The sequence below is a fragment of the Tyto alba genome, unplaced genomic scaffold, assembly GCF_018691265.1.
Source record: "Tyto alba isolate M040663 unplaced genomic scaffold, T.alba_DEE_v4.0 Super-Scaffold_41, whole genome shotgun sequence".
Lineage (NCBI taxonomy): Eukaryota > Metazoa > Chordata > Aves > Strigiformes > Tytonidae > Tyto > Tyto alba.
In genome coordinates, this window is record NW_024881317.1 from 23,516,897 (window position 1) to 23,529,987 (window position 13,091).

The window sequence follows — 13,091 nt, forward strand, 5'->3', positions numbered from 1 at the left end:
AGCACGGGGGGAGCCAGCCCCAGCCTGGCACCCTGAGGGAGCCATGAGAAGATCATTTGCTTTATTAACAGCAGGGGTGGGGGTCCCGTCTGCCGAGCGTGGGGACCAGCCGGGCCCGACGACACCATGCCTCCACGTCACAGGGGACACGGTGCCAGTAATGTCCTCGCTGGATGGCCAGTGCACGGTGGCACTGGCCAGGAGCTCTTCCTGGCCTTGCCGTGCGGCAGGGAGGTGTGAAGTGCTCTATTTGCTCAAGCAAAAAGGTTTCCCCCTCTGGATTTGATCCTTGCACAGGGGCAGCCCTGAACAGTGGGAGATGGCACTGGCAGGGAGCCTTTCACACTGCTCTTTGTATATTTTCCTGCGCTGCCCGTGGTGCCGGTCTTGGAAATCCCATCCCCCAGCTTTTCCTTCAGGATTTACACCCCTGGCCCAGGTCGGGTGGTGGCTCACTTGATGCTGCAGGGCTTATCCCTGCCGCCATGCTGTCCCTACATCTCCCTTCTCGCAGAGATGTTCACAAGCACACTTGAACATCTCCCGGAGAGGAGGCCACGCGCGCATGTCAAGGCGCGCCGCTCTCTCCTTGCACCCAGCCGATTGGGAAACCAGCCTCTTCCCACAGAGCCGGGCATCCCTCCTCCCCTGTGTCGGTGCTGCTGCCTTGGGATTTTTGCAGGCGACTTTTTGCCGGCCTCTTTATGCCGAGCAGAATCATTTTGTGCTTCTTTCCTGCGTCGGGCAAACACTTGCCGTGTTATTAATTAACCCAGTTAGTCACGTAACCATAGTGCCGGACGAAATATTGTTTAAACCAGTGAACCTGAGCCTCGATTCACTCACTCCTTTCTACTCCGAGTTGCTGCGGCTCCACGGAGGGGCAAATTTGCACCATCAGCTGCCCTGGGGAGAGCTGAAACGCAGAGGGCAGTGAAGGATTTGCAGGAGGTGGAGGAGCCCTGGAGCAAGCTCTCGCGGGCTGCAGGGCTCTGGGTATTCCCAAAGCCTGAGCTTGGTTTGGGTTTGAATGCAGTCGACTTTTGGGGCTGTGCCGGCACCCTCTGCTGCTGCGTGTGCCAGCAACGCCGCCGTTCATTCCGCCTCACCGAACGGCAGCCGGCCTGCGACGGAGCCTGTTTAATTCAGCAAGTCATAAATTCATAATGCTTATTTACCACACAGGGCCATGAATATTTGATGGCGGCCACTGGCCCGCTGCAGCGAGGCTTGCGGAGGAAAAAGAGGTGGCCGGTGGGGGGCTGGCGGTGGGGCTGGCACGGAGCAGGGCCGGTGGAGAGACGTGGGCTCTTCCTCCAGCCCTGCAAACCTGCCAGCGGTGGGGTGAAGCCGTGATGGTTCTGCGGAGGGAGGCGGGGGGGGGGGGGGCAGGCCGGCAGCTGGAGGCTGTCAGGTCGAGGGAGGAACGAAGCAGGGAGCCGGGCGCAGAGCGGGGCACCCGGCGGTTGGTGATGAAGGGGGGGGGGGGAAATTCGGAGACTTGGGTGGGGTGGGACTCGGTTGCCCCCCCAGGGACGACCGTGGCAGGCTGCCCCGTATGTGCCGCTCGACGCCGGCACCGCTCGGCAGCGGTTCGGCGATCAGCGCCGTGAACTCGGGAAGCCCCTTGACCCCCGACCCCGGCTCACTAATTGGCTGTGGGGAGGAACACTGCGGTTCGCGGAGGGGGAAGGAGGAAGGAAACCTTCTCCCTGAGAGCGGCCGGGACTTCAAGGAGAAGGCACAGGCGGGGGAGTTTAGCTGTGCAGAGACAATATTTTGCAGTTCACTCCAAAAGAGCCTCTTCCTGCTTATGGATCTCGAGCGTTTTGCCCGTCGTAAGCGAAAGCTGTTGCAGTCGGTGCCCCCCTCCCCTCCCCGCGGCTCCTGTCAGGCCCCTGTTCCACGCTGGCAGTGCCGAGGGTTGCCTTTCTTGCTCTTTTGGAGGGGGCTGCTCCCTCCTGCTGTCCCTTAACCCTGAGGTCCCCCCTCCCTTGGGTCCACGAGGGTGACGGAGGGAGCCAGGCACGGGCTGTACCCCTGGAAACTCCGGGGTCCCCCACCAGCCATCCTGGCTTCCCACCGAAGGGCCGCAGCGGCGGGGGGACGGCGTGCCGGGTGGGGGGCTCGGCAGCCGGCGGAACCCGGCGGGACGTGGCGGCTCCAGCCGGGCGTGGGGCTGCAGGTTGCCAGCACGGGGCGGGGGGGTCGGCTCGGAGGTGCCCCGGTGGGTCGGTGCCTTCCCCAGCATCGCTCCACGAGCACGGGGGGGGGGGGCCGTGGCGTGCCCGCCAATAAGGGTGGCCCTCAGCCACCGGAGCCGCGGTGGCACCCGCTCGCTGAGCGTTCACCGCTCTCCCTGCCGGGCTGAGACAAGCCAGGCCAGCCCCAGTGACAGGTCTCCCCTTTTACGGTAGCTTTTATCTGTCCCTGGGGAATGCGGCCCCCAGCGCCAGCTCACCGCCGACAGCCGTGCCGCCTTCCCTCCTTCTACCCCAAAGTTTCCCATCAGCGGGCCACGTCCCTGCTCCGCTTGCTCCCAGCCTCACCACTGCCTCACCCGGGGGACGTAGCAGGAATTAAAGCTCCTTCCCAGCCCAGCGGGAGTCGTGCCCTGCGCTGGCTTTGCTGGGAGCGGAGGGGGCACGTGTGTGCGGTGGTGCCTGGCAGCTCCATGCCCGACTGGGGACCGCGGGGTGCCGGCGCATCCCTGGGTGCTGCCTCTCAAACCCCGCAGCCTTTACTCTGCCCCAAAGGCTCCCCCAGCTCGGATCTGAACTTTTCACCCAGGACGTGACTCCGCACACTCCCCTGGTCGTTGCAACACCGGCGCCAGTGGGGCTGCTATCGGGGCTGTGGCTTAGGGGATTTGGGAGCGTGGCAGACGTGGGCAGCTCTGTTTTAATTTACAGTAACAAATGTTTATGGGCCTCATGCTAGAGTCCATACTTCACTGTCTCTGTGGTCAGCTTCCTCCTCTTACAGCCCAGAAAGGACTAGATTGCCCTGGGCTGATGCGGGGAGAGAGTGACCATGCTGCTTGGAGGGGATGAACGAGACAGGGGTCAACTGGGAGGAACTGGGAAGATGGGGTCTGTCACGGTGTTTGCTGGGAAGCGACTCTGAGGTGGTGTAGGCTGGCTGATGGAAGAGCGGGCACGTGTATGGGAACAAGCCCTCACTGCTGTCACACCACTGGGAGCAGAGTGGGAAGACACCGGACACCTCCAGGAGAGGTGTCCTCCTCGGTCACTGTTCCAACCGGCTGTTTTCAGGCAGGCCCAGAGCTCTGTCGGGCATCTCCACCAGCGTGGCCCGCTGCTCCCAGTCGATCCCCAGCAGCATCCCTGCCAGACTACACCGTGGACCTCCGTGGTTACAGGGTGGCTGTTTGGCAAAGCACCCAGCCGGCTCCCAGCCCTCCTTCGGGCGCCTGTTCCATCAGCATGCTCCGCAGGAGACACTGAATTGCTCTAAACCTCTCTGAATATTTCATATCCCCCCCCCCTCCCCGGCCTTGCGAAGGGTACAGCCGTTCTGTAGGAGCTGGTGACGTCTCCGACCTCAGATCCCTCAGAGTTAAGCCCCCCCAAAAAGGCTGGTTGGTGTCCCACAAGCCTGCCCGCTCACTGTGGCTGTGACACCAGCCTGCCCCACCACGCAGCCCCCTTCCCCTCCTCTTCTCCCCACGGCCTCCAGAACACCTCCCAAAGGCAGTCTGTCTCACTGTTCCCATGAGACTGCTGAGGTGCTGAAGGATCCAGGCGATGGACCCAACAGGGACACCGGGAGCAGGGGGGGGGGCAGCTCTGCCTGTCCCACTGGGTGCTGCCCAGGGCGGGTTTGGGCGCAGCGGGTGGTGGGGTGCAGGCACCAGGGCTCCTCGGGAGTGCAGGGATCGGCAAGGTGGCGAGGAGTGGGGGTTAGCAGGTGATGCAGGTGCTAACGGTGGGCGCAGGACCTAGCAGGGGCGCAGGGATGAGCGGGAGGGTCAGGGATCACCGGCGGCGCAGGCACCAGCAGCGATTCAGGGATTAGCGCAGGGTGCTGGGTTTTGCACAGCAGCTCTGCCTCTCAGCGTTCGAGCGCTGCTGCCGAGTGCTTCGAGGCGCCCAAGTTACTCATTATTCTGATTAATTCGTCAGCAATTTTGACCAAATAAGTCAAGAAAGTGGAAAAATATCTGAAGTGCTTCTTGCCCCTTGCTGTCCTGCCTGGAGCGGGATTGGGAGCTATGGCTGCGGTGCCAAGGCTGGTTGCCGGCCCCTCTGCTGATATTTGCTGGTTTTGGAGATGGGGGATGGAGGGAAATCAGGGCTGCCCACCCTGGGGACACAGAGAACCATGTCTGACCCCATCCCACTGCCTCACCCCACTCCTCGGGGGGCTCTTTCTCCACCTCCCTGCTCCAGGAGTTAAAACCTTCCCTTCAGCCTGGAGTTGCTCATGGAAAGTTTATATATAGCCTTTTGTTTTTGCCAGCGTCCCCCCTTGAGTTTAAATAGCTCTTCCCCGTCCCTGGTGTTGACCCCGGATGTATTTATAGAGAGCAATCAGATCTGCGCTCAACACTGAGCAAACCAAGCTCGTGTCGTGCCCCCGTGGGAGGCTCTTACACCAGCAGGGCTTCACGGTTAGCCTTGCCCCTAAGGAGGAGGCCTCGAGCAGGAGGGGGGGCTGCCTGGAGGGTTCGTAGCTGGGGCTGTGCCAGGCTGCGGACGGCTTCCTTTGGGGTGCCTGCACCAATTCTCGACACGGAGCCGCGTTTCGGGTTGCCATCATTAGGATTCAGAGTGAACGCTGGCTCTCGAGGACGGGTGCCGTCTTTCTCGCGACCGCCTTTCCATCGTGCGTTTCGTCTCACGGGGGTGAACCGGGCCTCCGGTGCCAGGGGCCCCGCAAAGCCCGGGGGTCCCACAGGGTGGTTTAACTTCCCAGGGTTAAGCGGGAGACTCCTGCCACCTTGCCTCCAGCCAGCCAGCTCCCCCCGCGGGTGCCAGCTCCGCTCCCGCCCTGGAGGTCCGGGCTGCTGGGCGGCCTCCCCTCCAATCTCAGCTCTTGACTATTTAAGGCAAATCTCCTCGCCGGACTTTTAAACAAAACCCGGGCTCCTCTCGCTCTCCTCGTTTTAAATAACTCGCCTGGCGTAAACAGAACGAGGCATAAGACTATAAATCAGGCATTCCCGGGACCTGCCTGGCAGGGCGCGTGCGTGGGGGGCTCATCAGACCCCCGAGCTTCACGGGGAGCTCTTTTCAGTGCCTGGGGGGGGGGAGTGGGCGTACACGGGGATTGATAAGAGGGCAAGAGGGGCTCTCGTGGGGCGGGCGTTCCCAAGGAGACTAATGAGATTACGGGGCGAGAGGCGCTGCCTGGGCTGCCGACGTTTGGGGCGAAATAATAAAGGTTTCAAAAAAGTTTCCATCACAGCCCCTTGCTTGTTGTTCCCCACCGAGGCTGGAGTTTTCCAGGCTGTGTTCCCTTCCTGAAAATGAATTTTTCCCGGGAAGCTCGCGCCGGTGATGGTCAGCGATGCAACGGGTGTTTTCCAGGAATTTGGGATTTGGGGGGGAGATGCCTAGACTTCAGGTGTGCGCCCAACGTGTCAGTCGTGGGGACACGGGCACCTTGCACCACAGCGCGTCCCCTCCGCCGAAGTGATCAGCAACGGCTGGCTCTGAAAAACTGGCCCTTGCTGCCGCCGGTCCGTGGTGCTTACGCGCTGTGGTCGAAGCAGAACAGAAGTAATTATAGCTCGTCCCAGGGACCAGTGCTTCCCATGATAAAACTCTTTGTTTTCTGTGGTTTTAGGGCTTTGCCAAACTTTAATCGCGAGCTGAAGTCTTTCATGCTGTGTGTCCAACATACCAACATACACAAATTCATCTAAACAGTCTAGTTTAAACAAGTCTGGCGTTTCTGGGACTGAGTATTGGGAAGATCTATTGCTTTGGTTTGCTGCCAAGGTTTGAAACTCCGAGGGGTGAGACTTGGGGTGCCCTGGGGATGGGGACGGGCCACTAACTCTGCCTGTCGGGAGCCCCAGGCTCTGGTCAAGCCAAGGAGCCCTGGAAAACCACACAGATATCGTGCAGGCTCCTGGGCTTTCGCACCCCCAGCAGCAACCGCGGAGCCGCCGGCGCTGCCCTCTGCCTCCCCTTCTCCGCCCAAAGCCGAGCAGGGTGGATGGAGCCACCGCTTGCGAGGCGACGCTTCATTTAGCTCTCATCCTCCCCCCTCGTTTGCTAATCCCCCTCGTTACCCACATGACTGAGGAGCCGCCTTCGAATTGCCGGTGGCGGCTTTTCCAGAGCGGGTTGCACCCTCGGCTGGGAAATGTCATCCCTGGGGAGCGGGGGCGTGGGTCGGCCTTGCCCGGGGGAGATGGGAGGTCTGCTCCGTGCCACGCTTGGAAGGTTGGGATGTCCCCTGTGCCGGGCAGTAGCACGCGGGGTCTGATGACGGAGGTGTCCCAGGCTGCCCTCCGCGGTCCTCAGCGCTGCAGGGCTTTATGTTCGCCGGGAGAACTGCGGGGAGGAGGAATGAGGCTGCAAGGAGACTTCCCCCCTTCCCTTGAAGCCACCCGTGGACACGGACCCCTGGGGTGGAGGTGCAGAGGGCTGGCCAAGGGGAACCCTCGGGAGCAGGGAGCGTCCTGGGGAAGGACATGATAAATGAGCTGCTGAAGGGCTGCTCCAGGCTTGTGGCTGCCACCAAGTGCCACGGCCGGGCTGGAGCGATGCTCATCCCGCACGTCCCCTCTCGCTCCCTGGCTCGCTCCGTCAGGCTTTGGGAACCGCGGGGCATCCCGCCGGCGGCAGGGGAGCTGAGCAACGCCGCCCGCGGTGGGCTCGCTCGCTCGGGTTTCGGGCCCTCTCTTTTCCGAGTCAGAAGGTCGTGTGTATGTTGGTCGAGTGGCCAAGGATTCCTCCGCAACAAGTCCTTTTGTTTTATTTGACAAGCTCCCCAGTGTGGAGAAGGGCTGGACGTTAGTAACCTTCGTGAAAATGGGACGCCTCTTCTCTTGGGAGCGTTCGGGCAGCGCTTTCGGTGATCACCAGGGAAGGTATCACGTGGCAAGGCTTGAAGCTGTCTACCTCCTCCATTACAAAGGTGGCCCTCTCGACTTTCTAGATGCTTATTGGCAAAGTTTGGGAGCATTTCTGCCCTTTGTACGATCCATATTGTCCGTTAATTAGGAATAAAGATAATTTAGCAGGGGATGAAGAAGATCCTGGTGTGGAGAGGCCATAGTGATGGTCAGCGGTGGGTCTGCTGAGCAGGGTGGGAGATGGCTCCTCCACTTGGTAGCACCTGGCTGAGGGATGCTAGCTCGGGCAACCTGGGTTTGCTGACACCCAGAGGCGCCTGGGCTGGGTCCTGGGGGCTCAGGACACCGATGACACTGATCCTCTCTCAGTGCTCTGGGTCAAGCCACGTCCCATCCCTGCTGCTCCAGCCACCCGTGTGGGCGCCGAAGCCGATGTTCTCACTGGGCACCCTGTCAAAACCTCAGTCAAACAACCACAGAGGGTGGGAAGGGGCAGGATCTGGCCCGGTAAGGGCTTGCCACAGTGCACCGTGCCTTTTCCCTGCTGCCGGGACAGATCTGGAAACCATCGGTGCTGAGCTCCAGGCACGTAAGCAGAGCTGTGCTTGCTGACAGAGGCTGGGGCTGGGCTGGGGGGGAGCTGAGAGCCCGGTCCCTCCGCCAGCGGGGCAGCTCCCACGGCGATTCAAACGAGGGAGGGAGAGACCCAACTGCAGAAATCCCTCCGTGACAGCCTGCGTGGGACCGCAGCGCCCTGGGCAGCACCCAGCTCCTCTGGGGACGAGGCATCATGCTGATCAGTGAGGTCTAGCTGCGCTACGGGGAGAATTTTGGCTCCCCAGAGCACCATGGTGGTTTCAGCCGCTCTCCTGGCTGAACAGTGGCGGAAGGAGCTACAGGGGGGTGGACGTGGAGGGAGAGCTCTGATGCTCAAACGTGTCTGCAAGGTCTGGGCACGTGGCAGGGACCTGGTGCTGAGACAGCCCTCGCCCCACGCTCGGCAGGGCCGGTTTCCACCTCCGATAAGGGCACAGTGTCAGTGCCCCACGGGCAGCAGTTCAGCGCAGGACGAGAGCTGGAGCCAGGCCTGCAACCGCCCCATGCACGGAGTTGGGCTGGGTCTGGGGCCTCTAACAAATTCCTATGTAATAGATTCTCACTGGTTTGTTCGCCCATAGTTAATATGCCTGTACAGTGCAAAACGACACATTAATTATGAAACTAAAGAGAGAAGAGTACGTTGTTTGAGGACTGCACAAGTAAGGAGGAGCACTGCCCTTTCCTTCTCCATATTTCGTCTTCAAGGTAGAAAACTGAAGAGTTTTGGGGCAGACTAAAGTGCTGTCTTCATTTCCTAGGTGAATAAACGGCAAAAGCCCTCCGTGCAGCAGTGCTTTTTCCACCAGGAGCCTGCCGGCACGCTGCATCTGCAAACCATCAGAGGAAAGCATTTGGGTTTATTGTTCCCGCTCCTGGCTCCAAACAGGCTTTTCTGTTTGGCGGCATTTTTTTATTCAAAGTTTGTAAACACGAGCTCTCCTCGCCCCTTTTTGGTCTGAAGCCCACTCGGTGGGTTCGCGTCACGGGGCGCAGCGAGCGTCCTCAGAGCTCAGCTCCGGCGGCGCTGCCAGGAGCCGCTCAGAAATGCCCATAAAAGCAGCTTTGCAGCGAGCCGATGCGTCTGAGCAAACATTTGCGCACACCTCCGAGCCCCTGTCTTTCTTGGTTAACTTCAGCTCATCCTCCTGGGGGAAGGCAGAGCTGGAGAAGACGAGCGGTGACGTACGAGAAGGAATTAAAGTTTGAAAGCACTCACCGCCGTCCTCAAAGCAGCTACTCCAGGCGTGTGATGCTGGGTGAGCCCTGCCATTCCCCCCCTCCTTGCCTCTGCCCAGCACCTCCCGGGCCACCTGAAATCCCACGCAACCACTGGCATGGGGCCATTGGCATCCCGTCACTCGGTCCCCGGTGCCGATTTTCCCGCCACAGCTTTCATCCTCTGCCCTTTGGCGGTGCTACTAAATCAATCCTGGGGATATCACGGGGTTCGGAGGGGAAGGGGCCAGCAGCACCTCGCTGAGCGATTTGGGGCACGGAGCGGATGCCCTGAGAGGTTGCTCTGGCCATTACATGGGGTGACACGCTGCTCTCCTGCCTTCGAGCATCCTCCTGTTACTCTGGAGTCCTCGCGCCTCTTACAATGACCTTGCCTCCAACTGCACCGGGCATGCACATACTCCAGGGCTGCCCATCCCCTTCTCCCAGGAGGAGCGCCGTGCCCTGCGACTATCGCAGTTAAATACAGCAAAAGAGCTGGGACCAGCAGGAATCTGAGTGGTAGGACTGGGCGGGAGTAGCCCTCCACCACCTGAACCCTTGCGGTGCTTAGGATGGGTGCAGCCACGCGACATTTGGTCCAAGGTGTCGTGGTTTAGGCCTGATTGGCAGCCAACCACAATGCAGCAGCTCTCTCTCCCTTCCCCTCCGGCAATGAGAAGGGACAGAGAGCCAGGCTTGGGGTTCAGAGATAGGACTGGGATGGGGAAAAATCCCCCTTTTATGATCACGAGCAAAAGGCAGACTTGTTAGGGGAAGAAAAAAAAGAACATACATTTATTACAGACACTAACAACACATAACAGAGTAGGTCAGTGAGAAGCATTGCCACATCTTGAGAACACCTTCCCCCCACCCCTCCCTTCTTCCCGGGCTCAGCTCTGCTCCCGATATCTCTACCTCCTCCCCCAGGGGCGCAGGGGCAGGGAATGGGGGGTGCAGGCAGCGCTGCCACTTCCCTTATCTTCGGTGAGGGGAGTGTCCAAAACTTGTTCCTCCTGCTCCATCGTGGTCCCCCTCTCACAGGAGACAGTCCTCCACAAACTTTCTCCGACATGAGTCCCTCCCACGGGCCGCAGCGTTCCCCACACTGCTCCGTCATGGGTCACTAACCTTCCTCCGACTGGATTCCCTCCCACGGCTGCAGCCCTTCCCGAGCTGCTCCGGCGTGGGACTCCCCCGCATGCTGCAATCCTCCCAGCGCTGAATTACAGCAGCGGGGCTGCCTTTTCCCATGAGACCCCGGCCTTCTTCGGGCACAGAACCTTGATCATCAGAGCAGGAACAACAGGCCGTAAATCAATGTCTGCTCCACCGTAGATCTTCATGGGTGGCGGGGGGGGCCGCCCTGCCGTCTCCCCACAGGATACAGGGGGGTCTCTGCTCCGGCACACCTCCCCCCTCCTTTCTTCCTCTGTTCCTCCACTGACCTTGGTGTTCATGCAGCTGCAGCAACTCCTCCTCACAAGTCCCACTGCCCGTCACCACGTCCCTTCTTAAATACGTTATCGCAGAGGCGCAGCCGATTGGCTCAATTTCCCAAACAGAAGTGGAGCTGACGTGGAGCTGGGGGAGCTTCGAGAAGCTTCTCACAGGGGGCCGCCCCGATAGCCCCCTCCCCTGCCACCAAAAAACTCCACCACTCACTCAACCCAGGACACAAGGCATGGAAGGGGTTGGGAGCTGCTCTTCAGCCTGGCCCTGGCCAAGTGCCAGCCCCGCTCTTTGGGGACGGGTGGGAAAAAGGGGGTTGTGGGGCCCGGAGGAATGGCTGGGTAGGCTCTGCGTCAGGCAGAGGTGGGGACTGAGAGGTGGGGTCACCACAGAAGGGGCCAGTGAGGGGTCACCAAGGAGCCGGGCTGGGTTACTCTGGCCAAAAAGAGGTCAAAAGCGGGTCTGCTGGCAGCTTACAATTCCTAGAGGGGCAGATACAAAGATGGTGGAGCTACACTTCCCTCAGTAGTGGCAGATGATAGAACGTGGGGCAACAGCCACGGATGGTGGTTTGGGAGGGCCGGGTTGGGTGTCAGGGAAGGCTTCTTCCCTGCAGGACGGTGTGGCATTGGGATAGACACCTGGAACGGCGGCGCTGCTCCATCCTTGGGGGTTTTCAAGGCAGGACCAACCTGGCCCAGTGCTGGTGACAGTCCTGCAGACTGTTGGATGGGCGACTCCAGAGGTCCCTTCCCACCATCGCTGTGTGACCGCTGTAACAAGTCTTCAGCTGTCTGGGTGCCGATCCCTGCCAAAAGTAGCGTTTCGGCCCTAAAGCCTTCTCGTGGCTGGGGCCGGAAAAGTCTCTGAGAACTCATTTGAGGTCCTGTAGAGAGTCTTTGGTGACCCCAGCACCCAGCTTGCCCGTGCCCACCAGTGGCTGCAGCAGTGTCAGCCAAGCCCTGGGGCACAGTGGGGTTGGCTGGTCTCGCACTGCTCGCTTGGAAGTCAGGGTTTCTCCGCATCCCATGATTAGTGGCCTCTCTTCAGACAGCGTTGCAAATCCCAGTCCAGAATAATTAACCAGAAAGACTAAAGGCATGAGGCAAGAGCAGCTGGGATGGATGGAGGGGTATACAGGAGTGTCTCTGGGGCAGCACTGAGGAGAGGAGCAGAGCTAGCTGGCATGGTCCGGCGAGAAGTGGGGCTTCCTGGGCAAGGACAGGAGGAGGAGAAGTTGGTGTCAGGGGTGAGCAGAGGAAACCGTCCCTTCACCATACCTCGAACATGTTGGAAGAGGCATGGGAGCGTCCTCTCTGTCCTGGGACAAGCACTAGAGCTCAGCTGTTGTCCCGGATAAGCAGCGAGAAACAACAGAACAACCCAGCACCTCATCCAAAGCGTGGCAGAGCCTGTGGTGGGCTTGGAGGTAGCAGGGACCCGAGGTACCCCCTGTGACAACCACCATGATCCCCGAGATGAAATTTGTCACCTCTCTACAGATGGGTGAATGAGTCCTAGGATCACAAAACCAAATGGGCAGCAGATACAGGATGCAGGAGCCCAGCTGGAGAGAGACACCCCTCTGTTATCACCTCTAACAGCGTCCCGACCCTGCTCCTGGCTATCCTACCTCCTGAGCCAGTGACCTGCTTGTTCAAGAGTGAGAAAGAGCCCTCGGAAAATGTTAAGCTGAGAAACTGTGTGAAAACACAAGATTGTCTACAGGTGGTTGTGATTTCAAGTCCCACTTTGATTTCTCAGCTGATTACAACCTGTTTCAAGTACCGAAGTAGCCCCCTTGCTAGGACCCGCTTGATGGTTGTAAGCATCTCAGTTTTTTTACTCCTTTTTCTCAGTAAGGCGCCACAGTTCCCATCCTTTACAAGGAGTTCAGCGTGGCTGGAGCTGCTTGCATGGGGCACCTTGGCAGGGCAGCTGGGGACAGGTATCGCCCTGTGTGTGCTGCCCATCCCTGCGTGTGAAGTAGCACAGAGGAGGCCTGGAAGTTGCTCTGGAGCTGAAGATGCTGTTTTCCAGCAGGCAGCGACCTGGCTGGGGCTCGTGGCTTAGAGGCCACCCCAGCAAGCTGCTTTCCGAGCCCTGCCACGTGCAGGTTTAGGGTTTAGGTGGGTTATCCCCCGCTTGCTGCATGCAAGCTAAGAAGGTTCCAACACTGCAAGTGAAGTGCATATTCAAGTGACCACGGAAGACCATGTAGTCTTGGGCATAAGACTAACTTTTTGGTCTCACTTAGGTGCTTTTTATCAGTGTGGGTTTGGTGTCGCTGCCAGCTCCTCCGTGCTGAGCAGGATCTCATGTGGGAGAGGCTGGCGGGAGCAGGTTGGACAGTCACAGCATCACCTCTGCTCTTCTAACTGGTGGATGTGGTGTGGCAAGGACAGGGCCTCTTGATGCAGAGCTGGGTTAGACTGCAGAGGTAGGTGCTGTTGGGTGGTAGATGCCTTGGGGAGAAAAGTGTTGGTGTAAAAACACGTTGCTGTAAAACTTGCGTAAGCGTGGTCCAAACCAAAGTGTCACCCTGGTCCTGCACCGGTTCAGCTGATGCGGGGTCAGGTCACACACTTAAAGCCGAGCATCTCCGCACGCAAGTGGAAACCCACCCAAAGGAAAAACCCTCAGCCAAAACCAAGGCAGAGGCATTGCAATTTTCTGGTGGACTGGCTCACCTGCACAAGTTGGCAGCAGTGAGCGCTTCATTTGTCCCACCTTTCAACCACCCTTGTGAGCTCCTGGGAGCAGGAAACAT